The sequence below is a fragment of the Talpa occidentalis genome, unplaced genomic scaffold (genome assembly GCF_014898055.3).
Source record: "Talpa occidentalis isolate TD23 unplaced genomic scaffold, MPIMG_talOcc4v2.1 talOcc4.16, whole genome shotgun sequence".
NCBI lineage: Eukaryota > Metazoa > Chordata > Mammalia > Eulipotyphla > Talpidae > Talpa > Talpa occidentalis.
Window position 1 is genome coordinate 60,993,859 of NW_023601653.1, and position 18,131 is coordinate 61,011,989.

General features: G+C 42.6%; 1 protein-coding gene across 3 annotated transcripts in view; it reads left to right on the top strand.

The window, feature by feature from the left end:
- Positions 1–18,131, top strand: part of GRIN2B (glutamate ionotropic receptor NMDA type subunit 2B) — a 439,253-nt gene that overhangs the window by 221,155 nt on the left and 199,967 nt on the right. The window contains exon 1 of one of the 3 annotated variants that reach the window (XM_054696434.1): positions 12,409–12,496. The exons of the other annotated variants lie outside the window; for them this stretch is intronic. The gene's annotated coding sequence lies outside the window, so the exon portion shown is untranslated. Of the gene's footprint in view, positions 1–12,408; positions 12,497–18,131 lie in introns of those variants that run through there. 3 annotated transcript variants of the gene reach the window in all.

The following is an 18,131-nucleotide window of genomic DNA, read 5'->3' on the forward strand; positions in this document are numbered from 1 at the left end:
GGGAGGATCTTAGGTGATTGGCCACTGTGTGTTACTGAAGGGGGTGCTGTCTGGCCACCCCTTCTATTTTGGCAGTCTTGGGCCAGGACTGTCATCAAGGTGAAAGTCATCTAGGAGGATGTTTTCCTCATGAAAGTCAGAAGTTGTAGAATAAATTCCAAGGCTCATGCTGTAGAGCATGAAAAATAGTAACTCATGGTAGCCTCTTTATTTTTAGTTAACTCTTAATTGCAGGAACAAGTTCCAACTATTTCCAAACAACACAAAACCCCAAACAAAAACAAAATACCAGGCAGTTTCTTGTGCAGACATCTGAGGAGAGAGCTAGAAAGCGATGAGGAAATAAGATCACTCGGTGCTGATATCTGTGGGGGCTCTCTCGAGGCTACCATGGTTGGTATTTTATTTTATTTTTTTTTAATTTTATTTAATTTAATTTTTTATTTTATTTTATTTTTATTTATTTTTAAATATATACAGTTTCATTTGTCACTTATTCGTCAATAAAGCTGTGAAAACTAAAACTAAAATAAATCCCATAAGTCTTTCATGCTACACTTATACCATATCTTCACTTCTGCTTCCCAACTCAGATTCTGTACTTGGGAAATGGTTTGGAATTTCTTTCTTTCTTTCTTTTTTAAATTGTATTATTTTTCACTGAGGTAACACACCATATGTGATTCAGAGGTACAGGTTCACACCTCTTCAGATGTATGTTACCACACCACACCCACCACCAAGGCACCCATTGTGCTCCACCAAGTCCATTAGGCACCTCCACACTTTTCTCTGCTACTCTTTCCTTCCCCATCTGGTAGCCTCATGTCTACAGTCAGATTTCTAGATTTGTTTTAGTTTCATTTTGCCTGTTCCTTTGTTTTGTTTCTCTATATCACACATTTGAGTGAAATCATCCAATATTTGTCTTTCTTCTTCTGACTTATCTCACTTAGCATCTCCCATCCAGTTTCATCCATGTAGATGCAAATGCTGAAAGTTTGTCTTTTAATGGCTGAGTAGTATTCCACTGGGTATATGTACTTGGTCTGTATTTTTAAATTACTTTGTTTCTCACACCCATTGGCAACCTTCCATTCCAGGCTTCCTTTGTCAACCCGTAGTTTTTTTCATTGTTTCACAGTGCTCATGACCTTGGTTTATTTTGGCCCATGATCTATTTCACTTGGAAGCTGGAAGATCTATTCATTCTTTCATGCTTTGTGACTTAGATTCTTGAGCAAGGCAGAGGGTCTGATTAGTTAAGCTCTTTCTTTTTTTTTTTTTTTTTTTTTTTAGATTTTTATTTATTTATTTATTTATACAAGCACTGGGTACAGTCAGAAGCGCGGGAGGGCAAGAGAATTCACCAGAGCCAGAGCGGGGAGCAGAGCAGGCAGAAGGACAGAAGTACACTGCTGAGGGGAGCAGCGGGCGGCAGGAGAGGTCTGCGCGCCATGTGGGACCCTCCTCCGGTGGCCGGGGAGCAGCCGGGGATCGAACCGGTGCTGCAGAGGCTGCGGGCAGCTTCGCAACCCAGTGCTCAACCGCTGCGCCACCGGGGAGGCCCAGTTAAGCTCTTTCTGACTGGGCTCAGTCTACAGGCACTGGCCAGCTTGAGAACAGGTTGTTCTTTGCAGGCACCTACTTTGCCTGTAGTCTGACGAAGTTCCTTCTTAGGAGATCTTTTGGGAACTCTGCCTAATTTAAATAGTCTTTGCACCCTTGTAGAACTCAGAAATATGAATACAAGGAGGTGTTTCTTTGAGAGTCAGGTCTTTTTTATAAGAATCATAACTTGCAGCCTGAACTGATAATTTCTAGTAAATTTGTTATATATGTAAGCAAATGAACATCATCATACAGACCAAGATATTGTCATCCCATTTATATTTGGAAGCACCTCTGACTCAGATTGTATCCTCAGTTTTTAACAAAAGGTGACAACTGGGTTACCGTATTCATACTCAGGGATGCAGTTGCTACGATATATTTTTTTAATTTCTTTAGGCCAGAAATAAAGTCAGTTCTAAGGGAACATAAGGGGAAAAAGAACATCATACTTTCTTTAATAGACCTGGAGACAGTTTTGATAACCTGTAGTTGGTCATCTATGATTTTTTCAATGAATGGAGCAGAAACTAACGTATTGAACTAGAGAACATTTGGTGTCAGGCTAGTTTGTGAATTGCTTGGATCTAAATGTGCAAGGCCTTCTCCATTCAAGAAGCACCAAAATCATGGATCAGTCTCTTGATCAATGTGCCAAATTGTTGAAAACACTCAGAAGGCCAGAAGGAAAAGGGCAACGTAAAGAAAGAAAACACACCCAGAGAAGGGGAAGACTAGGAATTACTGCTCCCCTAACTTTTCTGAAGGAACACTGAAAAGAATTCTTAACAAAATCAATTTGCAGTCATTTGAAGAGAAGAGAAGAAGATTTTTAAACTGACTAACCTGACTTCAGAAAGGACAAGTCCTGTCATACTAATCTAATCTTCTGAGATGAAAATGAAAGCCTGGGTAGATCAAGGAGAAAGATTTATGTATAATTCATGTAGACTGTAGAGTATTTGGATATGATCGTATATGGTATGTCCCTCAGCCCTAACATCACTGCCTGAGATAGTGGACATTAGAGGCCATTGTCTACCCGATGACAAATTGAAGGCTGAATTCAAGTCCAGTGTGACTTATATTTCTATTCACACTTAGGTTTTTGGATTGAAATGCATGAACATATAATTTGTTCACTGATAGAGTTAATGGGAGAACTAGCAAAGAGAGAGAGAAGTAAAAAGAAGCTTAAAAAAATACAGCTGTCCAGCCATCTTGTTCTCTGATCTCACCATTCTTTTGACACATATTTGAAACTGCAGGTTATCATTTCACATAAGAAAGTCAAGAATTCCTTTGTATATTTTGATCTCCTCTTCCAGTTAGCACACCTGATGCAGGTGATGACTTCCTCTCTAACTCCCATTGCACCTGGTATGTGTTCAATCAATATCTGATTAATTAATAGCAAACAGTTAATAAGATCATAAAGAATTGGTTATATGATGTCCAATAAGAATAAATATGGTAGGGCAATAATTGCCAAGCAGTGCCAGTGTGCTTGTAGAGGGTGCATAGGAATAAAGCTGAAGAAATTCATGAAAATAATCTCTGTACTACTACAAAGGATTTAGATGTTTACTAGATGCTGTGATCTTTCTGTCTTTCACAATGAAAACAAAAGGTGTAGATGGTTCAGAGCTTCAGGGATGATTAAAGGAAACTTGGGTATGTGTTGTATAGTGTTTGAGAGACTGCTCTCTGAAGTCAGACCTAGCGAGATTCTCAAACCAGCAGTGACCTTGAGTGAGTGACTTAACCTCCTCTCTAAAGCTCCCTTTCTTTCTTGGGGAAATAGATACAGTAATAGGACTTACTTAATAGGGTTATGAGAATTAATTGACATAATGCAAGTATAGCTCTTAGACCACCACAAGCCATTCAATGATATTGTAATTGGAGCCATAATAAATGAGAAATGCAGGGGGTGTGTATAGGCTAAGGAAGAAGAGACTAAGAGGGTGTGTAATAATAAGCCTTACATACAAGCAATGAAAAACCACCATTCATGTTGATATCAGCTTGAATTAGTTCCATGAATTTTTTTGAGGTTCTGTTATGTGCTTTTCTGTAATGAAAAAAAGCCAGAGGGCTTAGTTACAACGCGACTGAATAAAGATATACAGAGAGAATATTTTCTGAATGTTAAGGTGGCTGGACCATTGGCATTTGTAACTGAGGAAAACTGTAGAGTGTACTTTGAAGACTTGAAGAATAATCTAGTTCTACCTTATATTTTCCCAGACTCAATTTAATTGTGATCCTGTTCTGAGCTGACCTAGTGTCTATTTAAGCCATTCTGGTTAATAGTCTGTTTTTTGAGCTCTAGGACTGGCATTATTTAACAGAAAATTTAAGCTGTGCTTATAAAAGATCAACTTATTGGTGCTTTTCAGCAGTACCGAATTCCTATCAAAATGTCATTGCTAAGCCATAAGGATGGCCCATTTTGTTTAGTAGCATGGATTAGAATCCCCAACCAGTTCATGAGTTTCAGGTGAGATGCTTCACTGCCAGTTCTAAAGATAAGATAATGAGACTGTATATAAGAATCATGCTTGTCTGGGATGATTCATCGGAAGACAGAGGCCCTATTGTGAAGGATCCAGATTAGAGATTAACAAATGCTAGCATCTGATTGTAACAATGGCTCTGTACTCTGGAGCATCTGATGAGAATGGGAGAAAGGCTAAGCTCTGGGCATCTTTCTGTTTGAAATGCCAATTGGCAGTGATCTCTTTTTTTCTGCTTGCATGCTCTTATCAGGAGAAAAGTATCCAGGTAAAATGCTATGAACTATAGAAACGTTGGAGACCACTGGATGGGTTTAAACAAACTTCAAAATAAGAATGAATAAATGGGTCATTCTTATGAGAACTTGTCAAGTTCTCATTTCCAGGAGAGCTTGCCAACTTCATCTCCCTTGAGTGAGAGCCCTGCTTGACTGATCTTCCAGAGCCAAGTTGAGATGTTGACAGCATTTCAGCTCCCCAAGACCCCGGAGAGGAGATGGAAATACTGGTTGGTCTCAGAGTGTAGGCCAGTTAGGACTTTCCAATGGGGTCTTTCTCTGTGGGACCTGGAGTCTGGGGAAAGAGAGGCAAAGAAGGAAGAAGCCAGAGCCTGGGCTGCAGGACTGATGACAGCATTGACAAGGTGGTTCTCAGGGGTGTGGCCCAGTTGGTATTGCTAAGTCAGGCTGGGCCAGTGACAGTGAGCCTTGACTGTCACTCAATACCTTGTCTGTGCTGGAAACTGGACCTAAAGCACCTGTACCTGGGCCTCCCCGGTGGTGCAGCAGTTGAGCGCTGGGCTGCAAAGCAGCCTGCAGCCTCTGCAGCATCGGTTTGATCCCTGGCCACCAGCGAGGGTCCCACATGGCATGCAGACCTCTCCTGCCGTGCCTGCTGCTCCCCTCAGCAGTGTATTTCGTCAGTCTGTCTGTTCTGCTCCCCGCTCTGTCTCTGGTGAATTCCCTCACCCTCCTGCACTTCTAACTATACCCAGTGCTTATATAAATAAATAAATAAATCTTAAAAAGAAAAAAAAAAAAAAGCACCTGTACCTTCAAAGCAAGTATTCCTTCTTTGTATGAACAAGGAAGTGGATAGGCTGATTTCTGAGAAAGGGACAAGATTGTTTGGTTACAGAAATACTTTTGGTGTGGTTCTCTCTCTCTCAGGTTAGGAGCTGGGTCCTCGTTCCAGTAGTTTCTGTTGTGCTCTTAAAGAGACTCCATGTACACATGCCCTCCCACCCCCAGAGTGTGAGGAAAAGAACATAAAGAATGAACAGCAAGGAACTGTGAACTCTCAGTGGTTCATTTTTAAAGCTTATAACCAGCAGCAATAAATGATGCATAGCAAAAGAGTTGAATAATTTGGGGGAAATGAGAGCAATATTTGGTACAAAATGAACAAAGAAAATCTAAAACTTGGGGGCCTCCCTGGTAGTGCAAGGGGTTAAGACCTATGAGGCTATCCACAGCCTCTGTAGCATGAGTTTGCTCCCTGGCCAGGGAGCTACCCACAGGGTGCAGCAGACCTCCCTTGTCTCGCCCACTGCTCCCCTCAGCAATGTACTTCAGTCAGTCTGCCTGTTCTGTTCCCTGCTCTGTCTCTGGTGAACTCTCACCCCCACGCCTCTGGCCTGTACCCCAGCTCTTGTATGCATAAATAAATATACCTTTTTTAAAAAAAAAAGAAAATCTCAAACTTGGGTGCAACCCCAAACCGGACTCCATTTTCTTGGAGTGTTGCAGGCCAGGCAAATTGAAATCTGAGCAGTGGGTCCGGGAGGGTCAGAGAGCTGGGAAAGACTGGACTTAACCTTGTCATTGGACTGCCTGCCTGCCACAGAGTGGAGGCCAGCAACCGCTGAGAAAACTCTTTTCAACCAGGTATCCTATGTGGTGTCATTCAGATTGGTGTATTTTCCTGTTCTCTGTGTCTTTCTTGGACCAGGCAAGCAAAGGAATTAACATCAGACAGATTAGTAGGAAAAAAATAACTAAATTTAATTATATACCTGTGGAGAATTTATAAGGATATAAATTATAAGGATATAAATTCTGAAGTAAATGGAACAAACTGGGGGTTTGCATCAGACAGGAACCTGGGGTGTCGAGGAGTGAGGAGGGGGTTTCACAGGACAAGGAAGGGATCAGTTCATAAGCTAGAACTTTGCCTTCAGACGCCCTGTCTTAGTATAGGCTTTTTTTAAAAGATTTATTTATTTATTTATTTATTTATTTATTTATTTATTTATTTATGCAAGCACTGGGTACAGTCAGAAGCGCAGGAGGGTGAGAGAATTCACCAGAGCCAGAGGGGCGAGCAGAGCAGGCAGAAGGACCGAAGTACACTGCTGAGGGGAGTGGCGGGTGGCAGGGGAGGTCTGCGCGCCATGTGGGACCCTCCTCTGGTGGCCGGGGAGCAGCTGGGGATCGAACTGGTGCTGCAGAGGCTGCGGGCAGCTTCGCAACCCAGCGCTCCACTGCTGCGCCACCGGGGAGGCCCCTTAGTATAGGCTTTTTTTCCCCTCATAAAAAGATAATTTCTGGAAATGTCTGAAAATCTTCGTAATCTGCATTCTTTTTAAATTTTATATATATTTTACATCATTCTTCATTTTTATACAATGCAGGCTTCCTCCTCTCAGGTGTAGTTCCCACAGAATTTCTACCACCAGTTCACCCGTGCACCATCACCATAGACCCTTGTGTTTGTCCCTTCTGTTTTGATCCTTCTCCCTCCTCCTCCCCTGCAGAGTGTCTCTGATTTATAGTTGCTTGTTGATTTTGATTTTTTAATTTATTATAATTATTCCCCCCCCATCCCTTATTTGGTTCCTCTGGTAACCAGTTCTCCTGAGACCCACAGGCCCTCATAACTCTCGTCACCAGGATCCACATACTAAGGTGAAGCACACCTTGATACAACAGTAGAAAAGGCAACATTGCTCATTGTTGGCACTAATGAGCTAATCACCTCACCGTTAAGGTCAGGAAAGGGGTGTTGACCTCAGCTGGCATTGGCAGCGCTACGGGGCAGGGTCCAGCCTCAAGGGAAACTGCAGTTTCTCAGGGACTGTGTAAAATACTTGGAAGTTCATCCAATAGAGACAGGAATAAAAATCAGGACTGTAAGCAAAAACTTAGCCCTTTGCCTTGGGCACCTGGTGAGACCATACAAAGGCAGGATCCTTCTGGGGCAGTGTGCCTGCACCCAGCCAGGCTCACGTCAAGGGCAACAAACAAGGAGCTTAGCGCAGCCCCGTCAGCCTCATGAGACTTTGGTGAAGCGGGTCCTTGGTTTGTCCTGGTTTAAAGACTGCAAGGCAGTGTCTGGTAGTTCTAGTTCCCAGCCCTGCAACTGAGGGAAGCTAAGATAGGCAGGTGCTGATGAGCTATTGAAGATACGTCTATAGATTTTTCTTCTTCCCGTGTGCAATTTTATCTTCATTTAGGGAGCCCTTCAAAATATGTTGCCTCTTTTAGATGAAGGACCAGATTGGTTGAGAAGATGGGGATGCATTCAAGGCTGCCTTGATTGTGAACAGCCGTTCTTTGCTGTATGTAAGGAAGTGGTGATCAATTTTCCGACCCAGGATCTTAACAAAGTTCATCACTGGAAGTTTGGTGAAGACAACTTGCTTGGACAACTTCTTTCTGCCATTGGAGACAATGGCTTGTTAGCCTGTGCCAAACAAGCATCATTGATCTGAATGCCAAGTTGAACTGTGCTCTCTTTCTACATGGAACAGGGACAGGAAGACAAAGAGCACCTTCTCCAGGGGTCTTTTGAGGAGGCCCAGATGTGTGGTCATCGTTACTGTGGCTAGAACCAGTGCTTTTGTTATTTTCAGCAACAGATGAGGTAGTACTACTGGAAGCTTAATCAAAAAATATAAAAGGCGGGCCTCCCCGGTGGCACAGCGGTTGAGCGCTGGGTTGCGAAGCTGCCCGCTGCCTCTGTGGTGCTGGTTCGATCCCTGGCTGCTCCCCGGCCACCAGAGGAGGGTTCCACATGGTGCGCAGACCTCTCCTGCCGCCCGCTGCTCCCCTCAGCAGTGTACTTCGGTCCTTCTGCCTGCTCTGCTCCCTGCTCTGGCTCTGGTGAATTCTCTCACCCTCCCGTGCTTCTGACTGTACCCAGTGCTTGTATAAACAAAACAAACAAACAAAACAAACAAACAAATAAATAAACATGCCTCTATTAAAAAAAATATATATATATAAAAGGCCTTTTCTACCCTTACCCTCTCGTGGACTTCTGCTCCTGTCTCTACTCCCATTGTCATACGAACGTGATGTTCTGATCAAATACATCTGAAGACATGGGGATGTTAATTTATTTGGGACAAATGTCAACAGCTTTACTTGAAAAATGCTGCTAGTACGTTAAGTACCATCACTGGCTTATGTTTAATCCTGTTCTTCAATCAAGATCTCAGTTCCTATCTAAACTCTAAATGAAAAAAATTTTGATGGCATAGGAAATTTCAGGTTTAGTATTTCAGACATAATAAGAAAATGTTCTTTTTGCCCTTATATATATAGTTGTTTTATGATGCCTTTCTTTTTACCTTATAAATGACCCAGATCTATTTTAGTGTTGAACACATTTGATTTTATACATTTGTCTAAATAAATTTAGTCTGATGTTGGTAATCCTACTACCTAATCAATACTGTTCCTTAACATTTACATTATTTTTATCTATTCATCTCCCAACTTTTTCTATTCCCTCACTTCCTACTCTTGCATTTATTTAAAAGTGCATTTATTCAGCACAGAATTTGGTTGCTGAACTTGTCAGCTTGTTCTTTTATATAAAGGAACCTCTTAATAAAAATACAAGTCAATCCATCTGAGAATTGTTTTGATGTGCATAATGGAGCAGGCCACAGAGAGGAATTTTAATTTAAGGTGAAGTGACATCGACTTGTTAAGATTTTGGCAGTCCCGAAACCTTACAGTGGAGCACAGCCACATCCTGGAAGTTCTCTTAGTATTCTGAGGCCCTTTGCTCCCTTACTTTAACTCTAAAATTCACAGGCGTGTTCTAGCGAGATGGAAAACTGCCTTTTTGCTCGTTCTTCTCATTGCCCCATCTTTGCTTCTAAGTTTTTTTCTTGCTCTAAAACTGTCTCAGACCTAGAACAGGAACCATGTATATCTCCTCAAAGTGAATACCTTTAGTTTGTTTCTCAGATGCTCCTGAACTTTGTGATTGAAGCACGTCCAACAGGGAGACTCAGGCTGGAAACTGGGGCAAATTTTAAGGAGGGAGCAAAATGATCTTGTGAAAGAACAAATAAAGAAAGCTGACTTGGGAGACTTGCTGAGTTTTCTAGGATGGCTCTGAAACTCACCAGATCCACTTGAGTTTCTGCTCATGGGTCTTTAGAAAACCCAGAGTTCTCCTTTGTGGGTAAGTTTCCAAAGGAAGGGCTTGGACATTTCACAGGAAATGGCCCTGTGATTCTCAAGCAGAAAGCTCTCGTTGTGAGTTCCAGTTGTGATTTTGCTGAGGAATGGTGACCGCAGACAACATTGGACATAGATCCTACTTTCCAAGGTGTGCTGACCTAACTCTGGCACTGTTCAAACCCACCCAAAACAAATAACAACAATCTTAATCACCCAGAAAAATAAGTGTGCAGAGTTCCCAGTCAGCAATGGAGGGGGTCCCTTGGGCTTAGGCAGGGAGAGAAAAATCCTTGCTTTATTCTGGGAGAATAGATTTCATTCCCTAATCTGCTTCTCTCTGTGCTCCGTGTAGAAGAAACATTCAGGACCTCTGCTAGGGCAGAAGTGTAACCTGAGCTCTCACCCCGTCTGCAAGGGCAGGAATGGGCACAGGGCAGGGTTTCTATGATCGCAGCATACGGGGGTAAGGGAGGAGTCAGCGTCCTAGAGCCCTTGGTGGCTTTTCAGGCTTTTATTGGGATTTACCAGGTACACAGCAGGCAGGCGTGCTGAGGGTCCGAGAGGCTGGCAGGCCTCCCAGCCCCCAGCAAGTCTTCACTCTGTCTGGGCTCTCCAGCGTTCTCAGTGGTTTCTGCTGCTCTGCTTTCTCGTGCTTCTGCTTCTCTTCTGCTAGCATCTCCATGACGCCGCCCTTAAAAGCCCAGTCTGAGCCCAGGTGAATCCCATCTACATATGCCCACACTCTCCTCCAGGTGCCCGCCATCAGGCATGCATTCGGGACCACAGGGTTCCGTCATCTATCCTAATGGCGGGAGGGCAGAAAAGCCTGATACTTTTTCCTTACCCTACACCATCATTTCCACTCTTCCTTCTGTTGATATCTGGTCATCCTGGAGAACGCTTTCAGGGAGAGCCTAGCAGTTTCCAGTCTTTTATCAGACCCAGATCCATCCCCCACAAGAACTGAGTTTTGAAGGAGGACAGAGGATTTTCTCTGCTCATATACTTGGAGGAGGGACTAGAAAGAAAATCAGATTTATTTAACTGAAGCTGCATTAAGGTCCAAGCAGGAGCATAATCCCTATGATGTTTTAAAGTCCTCAGATTTGAATTAAGTGAAAGCCTTTATGGTACTAGAAAAATATCATTGCAACTGCATAGCCAGCAAAGATAAATTAGATTTGAGCATTGTCTGGTTGACACATCAGTTACATTTTTTAATACTACAGATATCCCCTATGGGCCAGGTCCCTTTCCAGAATCTGAGTTAGAGCCACGAACAAATAAGGATCACGGTGTTTATACTCTTGGTGGCAAGAGGCAACAAGCTGATAATAAATACAGAGCATTAAGTGTTCATGCAGGGTGTTAGACGTGAATGCTGTGGAGCAGGGCAAGGGGCAGGGGCGCGCCTGCTCCAGAGAGGGCAGGCTGGGGTCAGACTGGACCTTGTTGAGAAGGTGAGGTTTTCACAGACTTGAAACAGGGCACGTGTCAGCCCGTGGCTACCGGAGTAGCTGGAGAGTGTGTTCAGCTGCAGCGGGAATTCCAGAACCTTCACGAGACCTGCCAGCATCAAGCGGAGTGAAAGAGATAGTGCATGCCTTTGTCTTTTTTTTTTTTGATATGTGTTGAATATAATATCTGAAACCCTAAAATATATAGAAGCCGTTGTCTTTGTAGTGAAGTGGGAAACCCTTGAGGACTTGGGGTAGAGAAGAATATGTTGTGGTGTTGTTATAGCACAGGGAGAGGGGTAGCCCAAGCCCCGCAAACCTGCCTATTCTAAATGGGTTCTGCCATCCGCCCCATCAACACAAAACATATGAGACTTTAATGGGAAGGAACTTTAATAAAACTAGGAAACAATACAGGTAAGGCAAAGAGTCTAGTTTCTAAATGAAGCACCCAAAGTTACCCGTCCCCTCGTGGGTAAAAGTCCATCCATATGGGATTGGCCCAGAACAAGGCCCCAAAGCCTGCCACAAGTCTAAAGCATCTTCCTGTGGGGACCCACAGAAAAGGGTCAGAAACAACCAGACAAGCCCGGAAGCAAAAGAGCAAAATCACCATCAAGATAAAAGCTGCCATGGTCACCTCCCCATGGGTCTCACCCACGTCTGTGTCACCCAGTCCACAACCCAAAGACAAGCGCAGTTTCTTCACGTGTCTCTAGGCTCCATGCGCCTCCTCCAGGTCTCCTGGCTCCATCCTGTTTCCTTCCTTCCCCAGTCTCTTCTGCAGCTTCTCCTCTTCCTGCTCAGCTCCACCCTTCCTTGGGTGGGGCAGGGAACCTCCCCCTTTCCCGGGGACCACCCTGTTACAGTGTGAGTTTCCAGAGGCTCATTCTGTGAAAACTTGGGCAAACCAGGTGCGGCAGGGAGACCTGGGAACAGGCTCCAGGGCGACTGGGTGAAGGACAGCAGCGGCTTGAAAAGAATTGGTGTGGGGGGAAGGGCAAGCTGTGTTCTGAACACATTTTGAAGGTCAGGCAGCAAGGATTTCTGATGGATTGGATATATAGCAGTCAAAAAAAGAGTGGAGTTGGAAGGGCAGAAGTGTCTTTAAGGGAGGTAAGCCAGGCTGAGTTCTTTTTTTGTAAATAGTGGGGTTGTTTCTACGAGACATGTGCACATGTTGGATAGGCAGGGGGATACAGAAGTTGGAGAACGAAGTCTGAGAGTGATTGGCATTTAAATGGGGTTTAATTCAGGAGACTGGAAGAGAGCTCAGAAGAGGTGAATGTTGATAGAAACCACGTGAGGCCCAGGACTGACCGCCCGCCCCGGGGCATTTCAGATTTAAAAAGGTCAGAAGCCAGAGGAGGAACTTGCAGAGGAGACAGAAGCAGTAGCTGTGAAGGGAGGAAAGTCGGGAGAATATGAAATCCTGCAGATCCAGAGAAGAAGGCACACCTAAGGGAGTGATGTCCCAGGCTGCTTGGCGGTAAGGACAACCTCAGCCAGACATTGGGGTTTGCAGCATTAAGGTCACTGTGACCTTTTACAAGAGAAGTTTGAGTGGAGTAGTGGATTAGAGGGTCCTGTTGGAGTTTTGTGTAAGGGAGAGTGGGAGAAGAGGAATTGGAGGAAGTGGGTAGAGGTGGTGTTGTCAAGGAACTTGCTGCCAAGAGGAGTAAAGAAATGGCCAGTAGTATTTTCTGTCTCTAGCTGACTCCAAGAGGGAACCCTCATATTTTATGTGAGTGCAGTTTATCTTTAACTGGTCAGACCGTCGAGGTCATTTCATATAATCTTCCCCCAATAGAGGAACTTTTAAAATATTAATACAGTGAACACTTTCTTCATGTGCCGCCTATTGGGGGGGGGGTTCAGTGATGAATAAGGCACCATCCCTGCTCTTAAGAAACAGACATTTTTACTGGGAGGAGGCAGACATATGCTTCTTGTGCCATAAATATTATGATAGAGACAAGTACAAAATATTGTAACAGCCCAGGGGGAAGGGCTCACTTGACCTGGGGAAGTTAGAAAAGACCATAGGCCTAAGGAAGCTGACATTTGAAGTAGGTCTCAAAGACCAGCTTGGCATTTTCCAGACAGTGCTAGGAGAATGCTTTTTTGGATAATAATCCAGCTCCACTGAAGGCTGAGTGATGGAGAGCTCACTACCTTAGGAGGCCTGTTCCACTTTAGCTATTGTTGCAAATGCCTGTCTTAGATCAAACTATACACTGCCTTTTATTATTTCTACTCATCGGTTCCAGTTTTCTCCTTGGGCGTTAATGGGTCAAGTCTTCTCTTTCCATTATCTAGGTCATTTCTGAGTTTGAAAGTGGACACTGTGTTTTCTTGTGAGCCATCTCTTTTCTTACTAGAATGTTCGTGGAAATGTTAATAGTCCCAAACTGAAACAAGCCAAACTTCCATCAGCACTAGAATACAAAAGCAAATCATGGCACTCCACAGAGCAGATAACAGTCAGCTGTGGAAAGGAATGACGTTCTGACGAATGCAAAACAGAACCTCCGTGAAGTGATGCTGAGATAGAGCTGCCCTGAGAGAGTATACTGTATGATTCAAAGTACTCAGATTCAACCAAGGGCAAAACTATAGCAACAGAAAGCAGACCAGTAGTTTTCTGAACAGGGTGGTGGGGAGATGGTGACTGCAAAGATAAGCCATCTCTTTTCCTTGTGGAAAAGGGAGAAGAATAGTCTCCTGGTAGCATTCCTGGGAAGCAGACTCTTGAGATGGAGGTTGGTGTACCAGAGGTGGGTTAGGAATTTCTCCTGAGAGAGCCCTGAAGAGACAAGGGAGAGTGGGGAGCAGAGAAAGAAGAGCTGGTGTGACTGAGTTTCACAGGACCTGCCAGCCGACCCTGTGGAAAGTTCTAAAGCTGGACTGACCTTCACGGTTGCCCACAGTTAGGACAGTAGGGCCAGGGCTTCGTACTCCATGACAGCCAGTTTTTTGGCAACCTTTGCCCAGGGAAGGGGACATGAGTTTGAAAGAGGAGGTTCTCTTCAGCTGATCCAATTGCCAAAGTGGACTGACAGCTGAAACATGTTGCATTTTCCACAGCTGAGGGAGTTGATCCTTTTATCTCTGAAGAGGAACTGCAGGGGCTCTGGCTGACACAGAAGAATCTCATATCTGCTAATTCTTTAGGCAGTTATTTTCTGAGATAGAACAGAATGAAAAAGTACCTGGTTTTGTTTCTTCTCATTAGCAAAAAATACACCATGAACATTAAAGTAATGAAGGGTCAGCTTGATGATTGTCCACTGATGGGGTTTGAGGGACAATTGTACTAATTGTTCATGTCCATCATGACGGCCCTTTATATATGCTTTCAAGATGCTCTTCAGGCAAGTTACAGAAGCACACTCATACCATAAATTTCACTGGGAGTCTAACGACATTAGGAGATAACAATATAGGTGGGGGAGCCTAGTGACTGCCACCTGAATGAGGGCCATGTCCTTCATCCTCAGGATGACACGTCTCATAATGCTCAAAATTTCTGGTGAGGGCTGCAGAGATGGATGCATGCTCGCCAGTCCTTTCTCCATGCACGCATGGAGACTGCTCTTTGATTTGTAACTGTGGCCATAATTTGCAAAGCCTGTCACTGCTTGCAACTTACAGTTAGCCCAAAGCTTTGTTGAAAAAAAGAGCTGTCCTGTTCCCGACTGCTGTATACCAGATTGATGTGTCAACTAAATTAATAACATCGGACTACTCATTATACTGGGGAACATTTGCCCAAGCTATAACTCTGTCTCTTGATTTCTGTTTGGCTTTATTAACCTCCACTTGGTGCCACAGACAAAATGGTCATGTAAGGCATCCCTATTTGATAGATTGGCAAGATAAAAAGGTTGAACTGGGTACTGATGGGAGCAGAGGAGAGAGAAAAAGGATGATTGTGGAGGATGATGGAATTAAAAGGTAAGATAAGGATGTGGTGGGAGTAAGATAGAGCTATATTAATTTTTCTCTTTTCTTTCACGTACATTGGCTTTCTTCACAGTGTAGCTCACAGTTTCTTTAGAAGCTCATTTATAATTGTAGGAAAGTTTTAAGGGAAGACTAAGAGAGGATTGCTATATAATAGATTGGTTTTCTTTTAAATTCAGTCTCATTAGCATGGCATCATTTACCATGGATTTTTTTTTCTTGAGGCGATCTCTTGCTCTGTATTTGAACCAGCTGTGGTTTCATTGTAGCTGGAACTTTGTGGATATTCAAGAACCTTCTTGTATAAGATAGGTTCGTTTATCATGGAATGGGTCACCTGACTTTGTTTATATATGGGATCCTTTTTATCCTGAACCTGTACATTTATTTTTTAATAATAAATTTTATTGTTATATTCCCCATACAATTGCAGCCCCCCCATTCTGACCCCAATCCCTCCCCTCCCGCCCCCGCCCCCCAAAAAAGTGTCTCTGGTTCATAGTTTTTTGTTGATTTTGATTTTCACTTTCTTATAGTTATTCATTTTCCTGGTCCCTTATTTAAGTTTTCTAGATTCCTGCTATGAGTGAGACCATCCGGTATTTTTCTTTTTCTTTTTGGCTTATTTCGCTGAGCATGATCCCTTCCAGCGCCATCCATGTTGCTGCAAATTGCATGTGTTTATCTTTTTTGAATGCTGAGTAATATTCCATGGTATATATGTACCACATCTTCTTGATCCAGTCATCTATTTTTGGGCATTTGGGCTGTTTTCAAAGCTTAGCTATTGTAAACAGTGCTGCTATAAACATAGGGGTGCAGGTGTTCTTTGGAATTGATGTTTCTGTGTCCTTTGGGTAAATACCTAGGAGTGGAATTGCTGGATCATATGGAAGCTCTATGTTTAGTAGGTCCAGAAATCTCCACACAGCTTTCCACAGTGGTTGGACCAGTTTGCACTCCCACCAACAGTGCAGAAGAGTTCCTTTTTCTCCACACCCTCGCCAGCATTTGTTGTTGCTAGTTTTTTTAATATGTGCCATTCTCACTGGTGTAAGATGGTATCTCATGGTAGTTTTGATTTGCATTTCCCTGATGGCAAGTGATGTTGAACATTTTTTCATATGCCTGTTGGCCATTTGCATTTCCTCTTCAGAGAAGTTTCTTTTTAGCTCTTCTGCCCATTTTTTGACTGGATTATTTTCTTTGTTGTTGTTGAGTCTCATCAGCTCTTTGCAGATTTTTGTGATCAGTCCTTTATCATTAGTGTTGGGTGCAAAAATGTTCTCCCAGTTGGTGGGGTTTCTCTTTGTTTTGTTATTGTCTCTTTTGCTGTGCAGAAGCTCTTTAATTTGATGTAGTCCCAGCTGTTGATCTTTGCCTTCACTATCACTGCTTTGGGTGATGTGTCTGTAAAGATGTCTTTGATGTGCAAATCACGTAGTGTTTCGCCTATATTTCCTTCTATATATTTTATGGTTTCAGGTCTTATGTCTAGTTCTTTAATCCATTTTGAGTTGATTTTTGTGTATGGTGTGAGGTAGTGGTCAAGCTTCATTCTTTTGCATGTAGCGACCCAGTTTTCCCAGCACCATTTATTGAACAAACTTTCTTTGCTCCAATGCATAGTCTTTGCTCCTTTGTCAAAGATTAGTTGACCATAAATCTGTGGGTTTATTTCTGGATTTTCTATTCGATTCCATTGGTCTGTATGTCTGTTCTTGTTCCAATACCATGCAGTTTTGATGATTATGGCTTTGTAGTATAGTTTGAAGTCTGGGCGTGTAATGCCTCCATTCCCTTCTTTTTTTTTCAGGAGAGCTTTGGCTATTCGGGGTTTTTTGTGATTCCATATGAATTTCATCAATAATTGTTCTATTTCTTTGAAGAATGACATTGAAATTTTGATTGGAATAGCATTGAATCTGTATATTGCTTTTGGAAGAATGGCCATTTTAATAATGTTTATTCTTCCAATCCATGAGCAGGGGATGTCTCTCCATTTCTTTGTGTCTTCTTCTATTTCTTTTAACAGTGTTTTATAGTTTTCTTTGTATAGGTCCTTTACCTCTTTTGTTAGATTTATTCCCAAATATTTGATTTTTTTTGTTTCAATAACAAAAGGGATGGTTTTTTTGATTTCTTCTTCTTCAGATTTATTGTTTGTGTATAGGAAGGCTACGGACTTTTGCGTGTTGATTTTGTATCCTGCCACTTTACTGAACTGATTGATGAGTTGAATTAGCTTTTCTGTGGAGTTTTTGGGGTTCTCTATGTATAATATCATATCGTCTGCAAATAGTGATAGTTTGACTTCTTCTTTTCCTATTTGGATTCCTTGGATGTCTTTCTCTTGTCTTATTGCCCTGGCTAGGACTTCCAGTATTATATTGAAAAGCAGTGGTGAGAGTGGACATCCTTGTCTTGTTCCAGATCTTAATGGAATTGCTTTCAGCTTTTCACCATTGAGAATGATACTGGCTGTTGGCTTGTCATAGATGGCCTTTATGATGTTGAGGTATGTTCCTTGTATCCCAAGAATTTCAAGGGCTTTTATCATGAATGGGTGTTACACTTTGTCGAAAGCTTTCTCAGCATCTATTGATATTATCATATGGTTTTTATATTTCTTTTTGTTGATGTGTTGGATAATGTTGATTGATTTTCGGATGTTAAACCATCCTTGTGCCCCTGGAATGAATCCTACTTGGTCGTGGTGAATTATCTTATGGATACATTGTTGGATTCTGATGGCTAAAATTTTATTGAGGATTTTTGCATCAGTGTTCATTAGGGAGATTGGCCTGTAGTTTTCCTTTTTTGTGTTGTCCTTGTTCGGTTTTGGTATTAGTGTAATGTTGGCTTCATAGAATGTGTTTGGTATTGTCCCTTCCTTCTCAATTTTTTGGAAGAGTTTGTGAAGGATAGGCACTAATTCGTCTCTGAATGTTTGGTAGAATTCATTTGTAAATCCATCAGGTCCTGGGCTTTTGTTTTTGGGGAGGTTTTTGATTACCATTTCAATTTCGCTAATTGTAATTGGTCTGTTTAGGTGTTCTATTTCTTCTTTATCTAGCTTTGGGTGATTGTAGAGTTGTAGGAATTTGTCCATCTCCTCTAGATTGTTAAACTTGTTTCCATATAACTGTTCATAGTAG